Source organism: Vidua macroura, chromosome 3 (assembly GCF_024509145.1).
Source record: "Vidua macroura isolate BioBank_ID:100142 chromosome 3, ASM2450914v1, whole genome shotgun sequence".
Classification (NCBI taxonomy): domain Eukaryota; kingdom Metazoa; phylum Chordata; class Aves; order Passeriformes; family Viduidae; genus Vidua; species Vidua macroura.
The window spans coordinates 85,974,481-85,986,123 of record NC_071573.1 but is presented as its reverse complement, the minus strand read 5'-3'; the positions used below and the strand labels follow the sequence as shown (position 1 = coordinate 85,986,123).

General features: G+C 41.7%; 1 protein-coding gene across 2 annotated transcripts in view; it reads left to right on the top strand.

Moving 5' to 3' along the window:
- The first annotated feature begins 268 nt into the window (after positions 1-268).
- The window catches only part of FAM135A (family with sequence similarity 135 member A), a 79,841-nt gene continuing 68,466 nt past the window's right edge, over positions 269-11,643 (top strand). For both annotated transcript variants that reach the window (XM_053973577.1, XM_053973576.1), the window contains exon 1: positions 269-480. The gene's annotated coding sequence lies outside the window, so the exon portion shown is untranslated. The remainder of the gene's footprint in view (positions 481-11,643) is intronic.

Genomic DNA, 11,643 nt, shown 5'->3' with positions numbered 1-11,643 from the left:
CCGCGGAGCCGCGGGAGGGGCCGGAGCCGCGGCCCGGCGGCAGGGGGAGCGCGAGCGCGAGCCGGGCGCGTCGCGGGCACAGCGGGGCTCCCGCTGCCAGCAGCGGCCGCCGCGGGAGCCGCACGGGAGACTCCTCGGCGCCGGAGCCAGGCGGCGTGGAAAGCCCGGCGCAGGAGCCGAGGATGCGGCCGCTACCACCGGCCTCTGCTTAGCCGCCGGCGCAGCCCCCCCCGCCGGCGGCTCCGGCGCCCGCCGCCCCTCGGCGCTGGGCAGCAGGAAGCGGCGCTCGGCCGGCTCCCAGCGCCCCCCCCTCCCTCCCCGCCCAGCGCAGAGCGGGCGCCGGCGGCACGGGCCGTGGCGGGAGCAGCAAGCGCTGGCGTCGGATGCCTGCGCTACGCCATCCCGGTGCTGCCGCGGCCTGGACTCCGCGGGGAGCACGGGCGATCGGCGGGCAGCGGCGGCCGCTCCTTTGTGTCCCAGGTCGGTGCCGGGGAGCGGCGAGGGGGTGCAGGGTGCTCGGGCAGAGCGGCAGGACCGTGTCCGTCCCCTCCCGGAAGGCTGGGGCAGGCGGGCACCCCTCCGTGGCCGGCCTGTCTCCGGGGCCGTGGGCACGGCGGGCGGGGGACTTGTTTGTGTCGGTCTGAGCCCCGCTCCCCGCAGGAAAACTCGGGGAGCCTTTCGGCAGCCCGACCGGGTGGGCGGCGAGGTGGGGCGGGGGCTCGGCCGCCTCCGCCGCGGGGCAGGGGATTCTTTCCGAGCCCCCGGTCGCGGGGCGGCTCGTGGTCCCCGGGAGCGGCTCGTGGCCGGAGAAGTTTCTGCCCGGGCAGCGTTTCGCCGCCGCTGTTGATTGTTTATCGCTCCGAGGCGGCGCCGAAAATAGGTCAGAAATAATGTCTCGCTCGTCCCCGCCGCGAAGTGTCCGAGGGCCGGCCGTGGTATTAGGAGCTGCTGGAGGCGATGGTGCTTTTCCCCTCCTTCCTTTTCCTGGGAAATACGGGACCCTCGCAGGGTTTGAAACAGAGTTGAGGGGGCGTCAATTATTTATTTATTTATTTTAAATGTCGGATTCTGCGTGCAGTGTGGAAAGTTGCTGGCCGGAGCGTTAGGAATAACTCGCAGCTATTTCCTGGTGCGCGGAGGGCGGCACTGGCGGCTCCCGCCCTCCCGGTCCGAGCGGGAACAGCCCGTTCTCCTCGGAACGCCGGCAGAGCGGGGCAGGGCGCTGGGGGCGGCGGTGCCGTGCCTTCAGCAGATGCTCGTCACCCCCGTTACCGTCCCTAGGATCTCGTCAGGGCTCGGTTAACCTCGGGGCGCGCTCGGCAGGATTTGCATGATCAGTAAGCGCTCTGGTGGAAATAATGTTCGTTTCTTGTATTTTAAGCAAAAATTCGAATAGAACTAGTTTGAAAGCTTTATTTGGTAATTATGCGTTGCAAACATGCTGCTTGGAAGAGAAGTTGCATGGCGTAACAGATTTTTAAAAACTGTAATTGGGGGATTTACAATCATGTTGATACTATAACCAAAGAGATATTTGTGCTGATGTGTTTAAGCCCACTTCCTCTTTCTCCTGGTTGCAGAGAATTTTGCTGACTGAAACGTAAATAAGCTAATGTTTGAGATCTTACATTTTATCAAGTAGAGTGGACATAAATTTCGATTTTGTTTTACTGGGTTTTACTTTTTTTTTTTTTTTTTTTTTTTTTTAAGTGGTTCTTTCAACTTGCTTAATGTCTTATAAATAGGCAAAGCCTGAGGTAAAATCCACACGCACCACCTTTTGGTTTGCTTGACTGATAGCAAGTAGCAAATGCTGCGGAATCTGTATTACTCTGGAAGGGAAGGCATTACATTTTCATCCATTAAATAACTCCAACTTAGCATTTTGATTGTGAAGATAAAATTGCTTGCCCTTGCTGAGGGATAAATAGCACAGCCGAAACCCGGTTCAATAAATCTCTGGTTTGCTGGAACATTATGGCTTTTTTACAATGAAAGAATTCTGGATTTGTGGGGGAATAAATTAGGTACTCCAGCATAATTTTTATTATTCTGTTCAACAGTTCATTGCCCTTTAAAGCTGTTTTGTCAGAAGTGGACAATAATCTGGACTCTGGCTGTATCTTTGCACGTACTTTAAATGAATGAAGCACAGAGTTGTAATCTTGTTCTGTTTCTCCCATATGACTGTACCAGTAGTCACAGTCTGACTACCTGCATTTGGTATGTCCGAGCACAGATATAAATCTTAGTCTGCATTTTCCTTGGGTGGACCAATTGTTTTCTTTTTCCCACCATTCATTTTCCCCCCTGTAAGTGGCATAAGTAAATTCTCTAAGCTTTCATTTGGCAATTGACAAAAGTCAGAGAATATGAATTTGAACTCATTCTTTGGAGTGGTTTAAATATCCCTTGTGTGAAATACAATCCTACCCTACTGGTGAGAGTTGACTGATATTTGAAAATACTGGTTTTGAACTTAATTAGCCCTTTATTAATAAAAATGATTTGTTACCTTCAATTCAGATTATGGTCAATGTGACTGGCTTGTATAAGGTTTGGCATGAATAGTAATCAGTAATGGTAAAGTGCACACAGCAACCAAAACCTGTCTTCAAAACTGTGATTTTGAAAACATGCCAGACAAACCAAAACAGTTGTTGATTCAATTTGATTCCATTGCGATAGAATTTACTTTTGTTTTGAGTTAAGTAAAACCTCAAAAATAACACATTGGGCTCTGTTCAGATTTCAGAAGAGCCAAGCCCTTGCATCTCTTCTGAAGCCCCAGTGATGGATGTGACACTGTTACCTGACACTGCAGTATTGTGGTTTTAACATTTCCCTTGGCAGCACGTGGGTTTCAAAGCTCAGTTCCAGGACTGTCTCTGGTGCTTTTTTCTCACAAATATAGAATTAGTGAATTCAGTTCCCAAGCAGGGAGAGATGTGAAAACTGAGATCCATTGCTCACTCCGACATTCCTTGTTGACTTTGCTAGTCAGTTATCTGCTGGGAAAGACACTGACAAGTTCTAGTGGACTTGGTTGTGGTTTTGAGATATGATAAGCACTCTTTGACAGGATGTTTCTATCAGTATCTCATTCTCAGCAGGTTACAGTCTGGTGTTTTGGTGCAAGCTTCTCATGCTGGAAGTGATTAGAATGGGATATGAATGCCACAGTCATCTGTCAGCCTGGGGAGGTGCATGGGAAAGCAAATCCTGGCAAAGGAATGAGGCAGATTACTTTGAGTGGCAAGGTTTTGATCTATTGAAGGTAAAGGTATGGGAGCCCTTTATGAGCTCTGACTCTTGTACTGTTTTTTTCCTTGAAGAGAACCTGGTTGCCTTTACCAACCTAGGAGGCAGGTACCCAAATGTTTATTAATGTAATGCAGAGAGTACTGATGCCTGTGTCTCTCTCTTGGCCTGGTTGCTGTCCCGAATAAATTTGTAAGTTTAATCAGTACCAAAGATGGACCTCGGTGTGAGAATCAACAATCAAGGGTTGTGAATTCTTGTCACTGTTGACCTTGTTTCAGTGTTTCAAGTTGTTTTTGTGATAAAGACTAATGTTTCTCATCCTTGCTTGGTAACTGTTTCATCTTGTACTTTGTGTTTTCTGTCTTGAAGTCTTTTTTGTTCTTTTTCATCTCCCAATCCCCTACACACTATAGGACAGCCTTGGCAGAATCTTGTTAACCATGGTGGAAGAGTTGCAGTTTTATTGTGTGGGTTTTCCCCTTCTCCTTTTTCTCTGTATGGAAAAATACAGTCTCACTAGTGCTTTGTTTTCATAACAGGAAAGATGAGTAGCACCTATGTGTTGACCAGCCATTGTCCCTGATGGATATTTGTTTTGACAGCCTGTTGTTGTATGTCAGTTACCTCTGACAGGCTGCTGCTCAGAGAACCTGTAGCCTAAATAAGTACTACTGTGTCAAGTACCAGCACATGAATTTCTTTTGGTTAACTATGAACATAACTCAGAGTTTCTTGAATTAATAATTATTTAATTTTGCATTCAATATTCCTCCTAATGAACAAGCATGGAAAATGTGATTTTTTTAAATTAATGAAAAGTTTGTTTATCTTGCAATCTTCAAAACTTTTTAAGTTCCTATATCCTGGTGGTACAGTTCAGTGGTTACAGTGGTAGTGCTGGTTGACATTTGGACTTGATGATCTTTAAAGGTCTCTTCCAACTTTGATGATTCTATTCTATGGTTCTATAAGTCACAATCCTGCTGCTTTAAAACAGGAATGAGAGATTGGTTAAATCCATTCAAGTCACATTTTTGGTCCCTGTGAGCTTATTACAATCGTACTATGCTTCTTAAAAAAAACACTAGTTCTATGTTTTTCTGCCACAGCTAGGCAAAGCAGTAAAGTATGTCCTTACATTCTGTTAGTGTTAATGCACCATGTGTTTTCTCCTTGGCAAGACACGTGATTTTATGTTTGCTACACATCTGCTGATTTTTGCCTTCTCTAGCATTTTGCTAAGCACCTTTTGAACATATTCATTTGTTGGATACATGTCATTAAGTATTGTAAGTAGAAAAAGAAGTTACTGTTGAAATAGGAACATCATTAAATATTTATGCTTTCATTGATAGCAAAAGCAGTTGGTATTTAGTAATGTGGTATTGCTGATATTTGTAGAAGTCTGTTGTACAAACCGTCTTCCTCGAAGAACAATGCATGGAACCTTTGTGGTAACAAGAGTAATACAACAAAGAGTATACAAGAAAAAAAATCTGAAAGGGAGGAAATAAGTTTGCCATAGTTTTGGGTCAGGAAGAAGTCAGGTGAGCAAATTGTGTTTACTTCAAGCAGGAAATTGGTGACAGCATTGTTCTTGGAAAGAACAGACAGAGAAATAAGGAACAGAATCAAATCTCACAGAGCTCAACTTATAAGTGGAACAAAAGTTGAAAATGCTAAAGTAAATTGAAATTACATCAATTCTATTTTTTATTAGATGGTTTCAGTGCTTTTTTTTTTTTTTTTTTTTTTTTTTTTTTTTTTAATGGATTTTCTGTAGAGGTTTTGAAGTTGGGAACATTTTTGTTGTGAAGAATTTTGAACTTTATATTGTGCAAGCAATTTTGTTGGAAACAAGATACAAAGTTTCACTTACCAATAGGTTTTACTAAAGATAAATGAAACATGTCCACATTTCTGAATTGCAAGTCTTACATCAGAAAGAAAGGAAAATATACAAATTTTGCTGTATTTAGATTTCTAGTGAAAAGTTATACATTTGTTAGCTCTAATACTATAGAATTATACAGATATATATAGATATGTGTGCATATGGTTTGCTGAATCTTGTTTGTGAAATAAATCACAAAACTGTACACACCCAAATTAAGAAGAAATCTGTAGCATTCAACAGTTAATTTTACAAGAAGCTTTACACTTGACCTCTGACATTTTGAAATAACAAACTGACTTGTTTTCCAGATGCAAGTCTGCTTACTATAATCACAACCTTGTTCACGTGCTGTGACCTAATGAATTAATCCCTGTAACTAACAATGCCACAGATCACTGATTACCTGTTGCATAAAGGATGTTGAGAGATAATGCTTTATTGTGCTTTCTAGCTATAAAATAAACTGAATTCTCCTTATGCTTTAGATGATTTTTTTCTAAAGTTAGTAAGAAAGATTTCCCTTTCAATTTTCATATTAGAATGGCCTGCAGCACATTTTCTGTCTTCTTTCTATTGAAATTTACAAGGAAAATGTTGTAGTATTTGTGCTTCTGTAGAAGAAGCAGTACTTTCTCCCCAGGCTGTCAATTCCGTTATTTCTTGAGGATTTTTCTATATAATGATTGTGTATTTCCATGTAAAAAAATCAGTCTAAATAATGTAATTAATGCTCCTGAGTTTTAGTGGTAGAGGTAGTGATAGTTGCATATGTAGTGCTTTTAAAGTTAATTATAATTGCTTGCCTGTCTATTTATATGTGGCCGATCTAGCTTTCTATAAAGGCATATATATGCTTTTAAAAGAGATTCTGGGTAAATTTTGGGATTATACCAGCTATCAGATAATTCTAGAGCTGATGTTTTAGGCACCTCTGACCTTCAGTCCCTCACTGTGGTGAAAAAATCCAGATTAAAACATGCCAAGGTACTGAGGATATTTGAAGTACTGAAACAAGAAACCATGGATAGTAGAAAACATCTTTTAATGCTTTACATGTAAAACAGCTTAGAGGAAAAAACCTTGTAATGAATGAGGTCAATACTAGATCTGAACGTGGAAGTCAGGACCTAGTTCTCCACATTTGTGGCCATTCTTTCATGCTGGGCTTCTTTTTCTAATGAAGGCCCTTGTTGCTGGGGCAGAAGCTCTGATTCATAGGGTTTTATATGCTCTTAATTTTATTTTGTATGTCCTGAAGAGACAACCTGTGAAAGGTGTATTGTGTGTCTCTGAAATTGGTTTGAGTGCCAGCTAATGCTACTAATGTTAGAGCTGAATTTGAGTCTGTGACTAGAATCTCTAGCAGATGTTACCTGCCTTTTGACAGAAATGTGTAAAAGCTGGTGGAGTTTAGCTAGAATGATGAATTTTCATGGCCAGTCACTTTGCCCTTCTCAGGTAAGAGAGGAAGGAACAATAACCTTTTAGAAAACCAACCAGCCATGCTATCAGCAGGGTAGGGAAAGCCCCTGATGACTTTGGTTCCTAGTTGTTGGGCCTTTTTTTCCCTGAATGTTTATGCTATATTTAAGGGGTGGTACTTGTTCTAGTTGTAGCAAATTTGAAAGCAGCATGCAAGGGATTTAATGATTACAAAACGTTAGTAGAAGAATTTCTAACTAAACATGACAAGTAAATGGTAGAAGAAAAGGAGTGAACAAAAGCTGTTTTATACAAAACATTGTCAAAAATTGTTTAAGTAGCATTGGTGATGGTTCGAGCTAATTCAGAAAACAGTTTTCTGATTTGTTTTGATGTAACCCTGCAAGTCTACCCATTGAAGTTACTAAAGGTGATAATTAGATTTGTTTTGTTTCCAATGTGCTATTTTGGAAACAGAGTCTTGCCATTTTAGGTTTGTGTCAGTGTTTTTAGCAGCTTCTCACACGTCAGCATTGTTCTGTTAGTGAAATGCCATGTGGGGAGCGGGAGGTAAGAGGAGCATGAAGCCTTCAAGCTGCAACGTAAACAAAAGCAGATCTAGAAACGGAATTTGTTAATGCTGCTATACTTGCCTGTTTCATAGGGACTCTTTAGTAAGATATTCTCGCGGTGTAGTGGGGGAGGAGCAATGCCAGCACTCTAAGGGAGGGTTGCAGCCTGTGGAGCTCAGATGGAGCAGGCTGTGCTGACTAGAGCAGCCCTGTCGCTCTCTTCCTCCATGACAGGGAGCAGAAGAGCCCTGTTTCGGCAAAAATGGTGCCTGTCTCCTGATACCAGATGTGTTGGTTGATTACTCTGCAGGCAGAGCATGTTTTTGGACCTGTTGGGACAAAGCTGTTGGAAGCTGCTCAGCTTTCTGTCCTTCCATGCCTCCTTCTGGAAGGAAATGGTTTGGGGTGCCAAGGAGGGCTCCCAGGTGAGATGTTGCCTCTCTGGGAAACCAGGCCTGTGAGTAGAGAGCAGAACTTGTCCTGTGGAGCAGGGTGGAGGTTGGACAGAGCTGCTGCTTGCGCTCTGGGGTTGTGTCCTTCCATGGAGGAAGTGGAACAGGGGTAGGGTGTTATTGTCCAGCTTTTGCGGTGAGTCAAAGAAAGGAATGGAGGCTAAAAACACTGCAAGAAGGGGCAGTTTCTTTCACCCTGCTACCGAGACCTCTTTGCTTTGCTGTGCCAAGGCTGTGGCTTGTGGAGGCTGAGGGGACAACTGGCCAGGGAACCGCTGTGCTGTGCTGCTGCGCGCTTCCCTTCCCCGTGCTCGATGGCGCTGCTATTTGTGGAGATGTGCTTTGAAACCGGATAAGGAAGCGATCTGATCAAGCCCTGCGAAAATAGATTATTCTAAAATGGTAACTAATTAATTTTAAAATGCTGTCCCACGAGCACTGTGTTGGCAGTGTTGAGGGGGCGATGTATTGCTGCTATGAAGATGTGAATGAGCACATGAGGGAGAAACTCCTGAAGCTGTTTCTAGTGTGGAAGTCTTAGTGTAGTTTCATGGACAAAGTTGGCTTAAATTCTTGCTGAGCCCTTACTCACCTCTTCAGGGTTAGATGTTAATATAGGCACACTCCAAGACAGATCAGTGCAGCTGTTTATGGAATCATGCTGTATTTAAATCAGTGAAATGTTGCTGTTTAAATTAAAAACAAAAAAAAACCTAACCAATACCACCCCCCCCCCCATAACCACCAGTAACTTACAAAGTAATCTCCAAAATATCTGTAAAGGTTTGGTTTGGTGCTGTGAGGTTTTTTGCCTCCCACTACTGCCAGCACAGTTGCAGAGATGGCTGTCTGTGGCGTGGGTGCAAGCAAGTCTGCAAGGGTAGCAAAAGGATATAATTTCAATACTTTGCTACTGATATATAATGTGCTGTTTTCTCAGGGTGCTTACTGACACCCTATCTTCTTATAGTATGCATGCTAAGATCTGCTCACTTTGTTCAAGATACCATCACAGCTGTCCACCAGTGCTGATCAGTGTTATCTTTACTTGACACTTGTTTCTTCAAAGACTTTTTTGCTTGAGCATTTCTCAATAAAAAAGCACACACAGTACTCTGCATATTGTGTTTAGTCCCTTCTCTTCTAAACAGCTAAAAAAAGTAGGCAGTGATTAAATTTTATTGTATTTTTTTTTCCTTGGGAGTGGGGAGTGTGGGTTGGTTGGTTTTATTTGTTTGTGGGGGTTTTGTTTGTTTTTTGTTGTTGTTATTTTGCTTGTTTGCTTGGGTGGTGTTCTTTGTTTCTTTGTTTGTTTTCTGTTAGGTCAGATCTGTTTTGCTCCAGGCTTCAGTGGCAGAAAAAAGAGTGTGGAACATTAAGGACAGAGCATTAAAATCTTGTGCTTGGCTGGTTTGGGTAATAACTAAGTGAACTTAGAAGTTTAGATATGTTTCAGCTTAGTGCTCTTAGATTTGGAGGTGTACAAGACAAGCTGCTGGAGGTGCCACCTGAGGTTGCAGAGAAAAGTATCTCCTCCTCATCTGGTCAATACGAAGATAAGTGAGCATCAAGAGAGCTTAAACCCTTAGGCCAAATTGACATGTAGGCGTTTGTTTGGTACAATATGTTTCTGAAAAGCTTTAATGCACATTCTGAAATACTTTTTATGACGTTGTTAGGTCACCGCTTGCAGTAGCAGTCTGCTGAATTGTCCTTCAACTTTGCACTTGTATCATTCATTCCAGAACTAAATTGCACTTTGTACTAGAATAATATGGATTTGACTGTAAAATTAATGCATGTTTTGTGGAGCAGAAAGGTTACAGTTATATACAGGGTCTTAGAAGCTGAAGAGAGGGTCTTGAAGAGCATTAGAAAATCATTAACAAGGGAAGAAAAAAAATAAGAATATATTACTTTTCTCAGGTACTGAGAAATAAAAACTGTGGGCAGACATTATGAGATGTTAAAAACAATGTTTTATATTTACAGTTTTTAGGTTTTTTTTGTTTTGTTTTGGTTTTGGTTTTTTTTGTTTGTTTGTTTGTTTGTTTTTTGGTTTTTTTTTTGTGCTGAAGATCAAAGAATTAAACTTGTAATCTAAATGTATGTGTTATAATGCTGACTTCGATTTGTTTTGTTAAAATGGTAGGAAAATGGAAACTAAACCACAAGGAAATCAGCAGTAGTGTGGCCAGCAGGACCAGGCAGTGATTGTCCCTCTGTACTCATCACTGGTGAGGCTGCATCTCGAATCCTGTGTCCAGTTCTGGGCCCCTCACTACAGGACAAACACTGAGGTGCTGGAGCGAGTCCAGAGGAGGGCAGCAGAGCTGGTGAAGGGTCTGGAGCACAAGTCCTGTGAAGAGCTCAGGGTGTTTATCCTGGAGAAAAGGAGGCTCAGGGAAGACCTTATCACTCTCTACAACTACCTGGAAGGAAGATGTAGCAAGATGGGGATTGGTCTCTTCTCCCAAGTAATAGGTGACAGAATGAGAGAAAATGGCTTTAAATTGTGTTAGGGAAAGTTTAGATACAAAAATTGCTTCACTAAAATGGTTGTCAAACACTGAAAAGGGGTGCCTTAAGGCAGTGGTGAGATCACCATCCCTGAAAGTGTTTAAAGAAGTGTGGAGCTGGCACTTGAGGAAATGATCTAGTGGTGGAGATAGCAGTGTTAGATTAAAGATTGAACTTGATGATTTTAGAGGTCTTCTCCAACTTTAATGATTCTGTGATTCTGTGAAAAAAGTGAAGTCAAGGATTATGTTTTTAAAGATGTAGTAGCCATCCCCAAATCAGCTGCCTTTATATTGGGTTATTAACAATAGCTGTTGAAAAATAAAATAGTTTTTGATACAGTGCTCCTGTGTATTTCTGAAAGAAATTATATTTGTAAGAATGTCCTGTTGGAGTCACTGGTTTTCTTTGTTGGCTGATCCAGCCTATCACCACCAATGCTATTACTGTAGGAGCTACCAAGGAAGTGGTTTTGTGACCACTGATCCTGGATCAGATTTACTATCAGATTATCCCCTAATGTAGCTTCGATCAGGCAGCCAAGTTTCACATTCCTTAAGTTAATAAGAGTATGTAATATATCATTTGTGCTAACTTAATGCCTACTGTAAAATACAGGGAGGAAATACAGTAGCGATTTGGCATAATGCCTTCCAATACAAAATTAACCTGTCAAATCTAAACTATATTTACTGTCTTGTCAAAGAATGACCTCAGAGCAGGTATTGGAACAATGACTCAACTCTGTAAATTTTGCTGTTTTATTTACAGAGGACAATAATACAGAATTATTACCTATTAAAAATAATTTACTGATCATATACTGTTAGATTTATTTTTCATTTCTCTTGAAACCAAAGGTTTATTTTTTTGAAAACAAATTTGCTTGTGGTGGGAGAGAGGTTGCAGCTTTCTTTTGGAGATTTTTGATTCATAAAATGTGACAGAGTAATGACATTAACAATCATTGCAGACATTTTAATGTCAAATTCATCCATCCATATGAAAGTTATTTTTCACTTAATGACATTGTTGGGACATGGAATTCAAAGAGAGAGAGCTTTCTTCCTTTGTGTAAGTAGGAAAATGAAGTATGCTTTAAGTACACTTAGATAGACCCTTAGTGTTTTATGAAGAAACTATTCCATTGGACGGAATCAAATTATTTTAGTAAGCTTCCCTCTCCTACTTTATTAATTCTTATCCGATACGCCCTTCATAAATTCAGTAGTTTATAAAAGGTGAATATATTAAGTTATGCAATTTGGGGTTTTTTTAATCTGAATTTTATAGCCTGCAATTTATTGGGTTTTTTTCCATTTACTGTAAGATCCTTATATGCTTTTCATATAAAGTTCCAAAAAACTTTGATTGTTTAGTAGAAGCACTTCATTTTGGTTTTTCCCCCCATAATGCTCTTCTGAATAGGTTAGGAAAAGATAGATTGTGAGTTCATTAATGGAAAGTGATAAGCAATACAAGCAATTAATTTACAGACTTATTTCTACATTTGCAG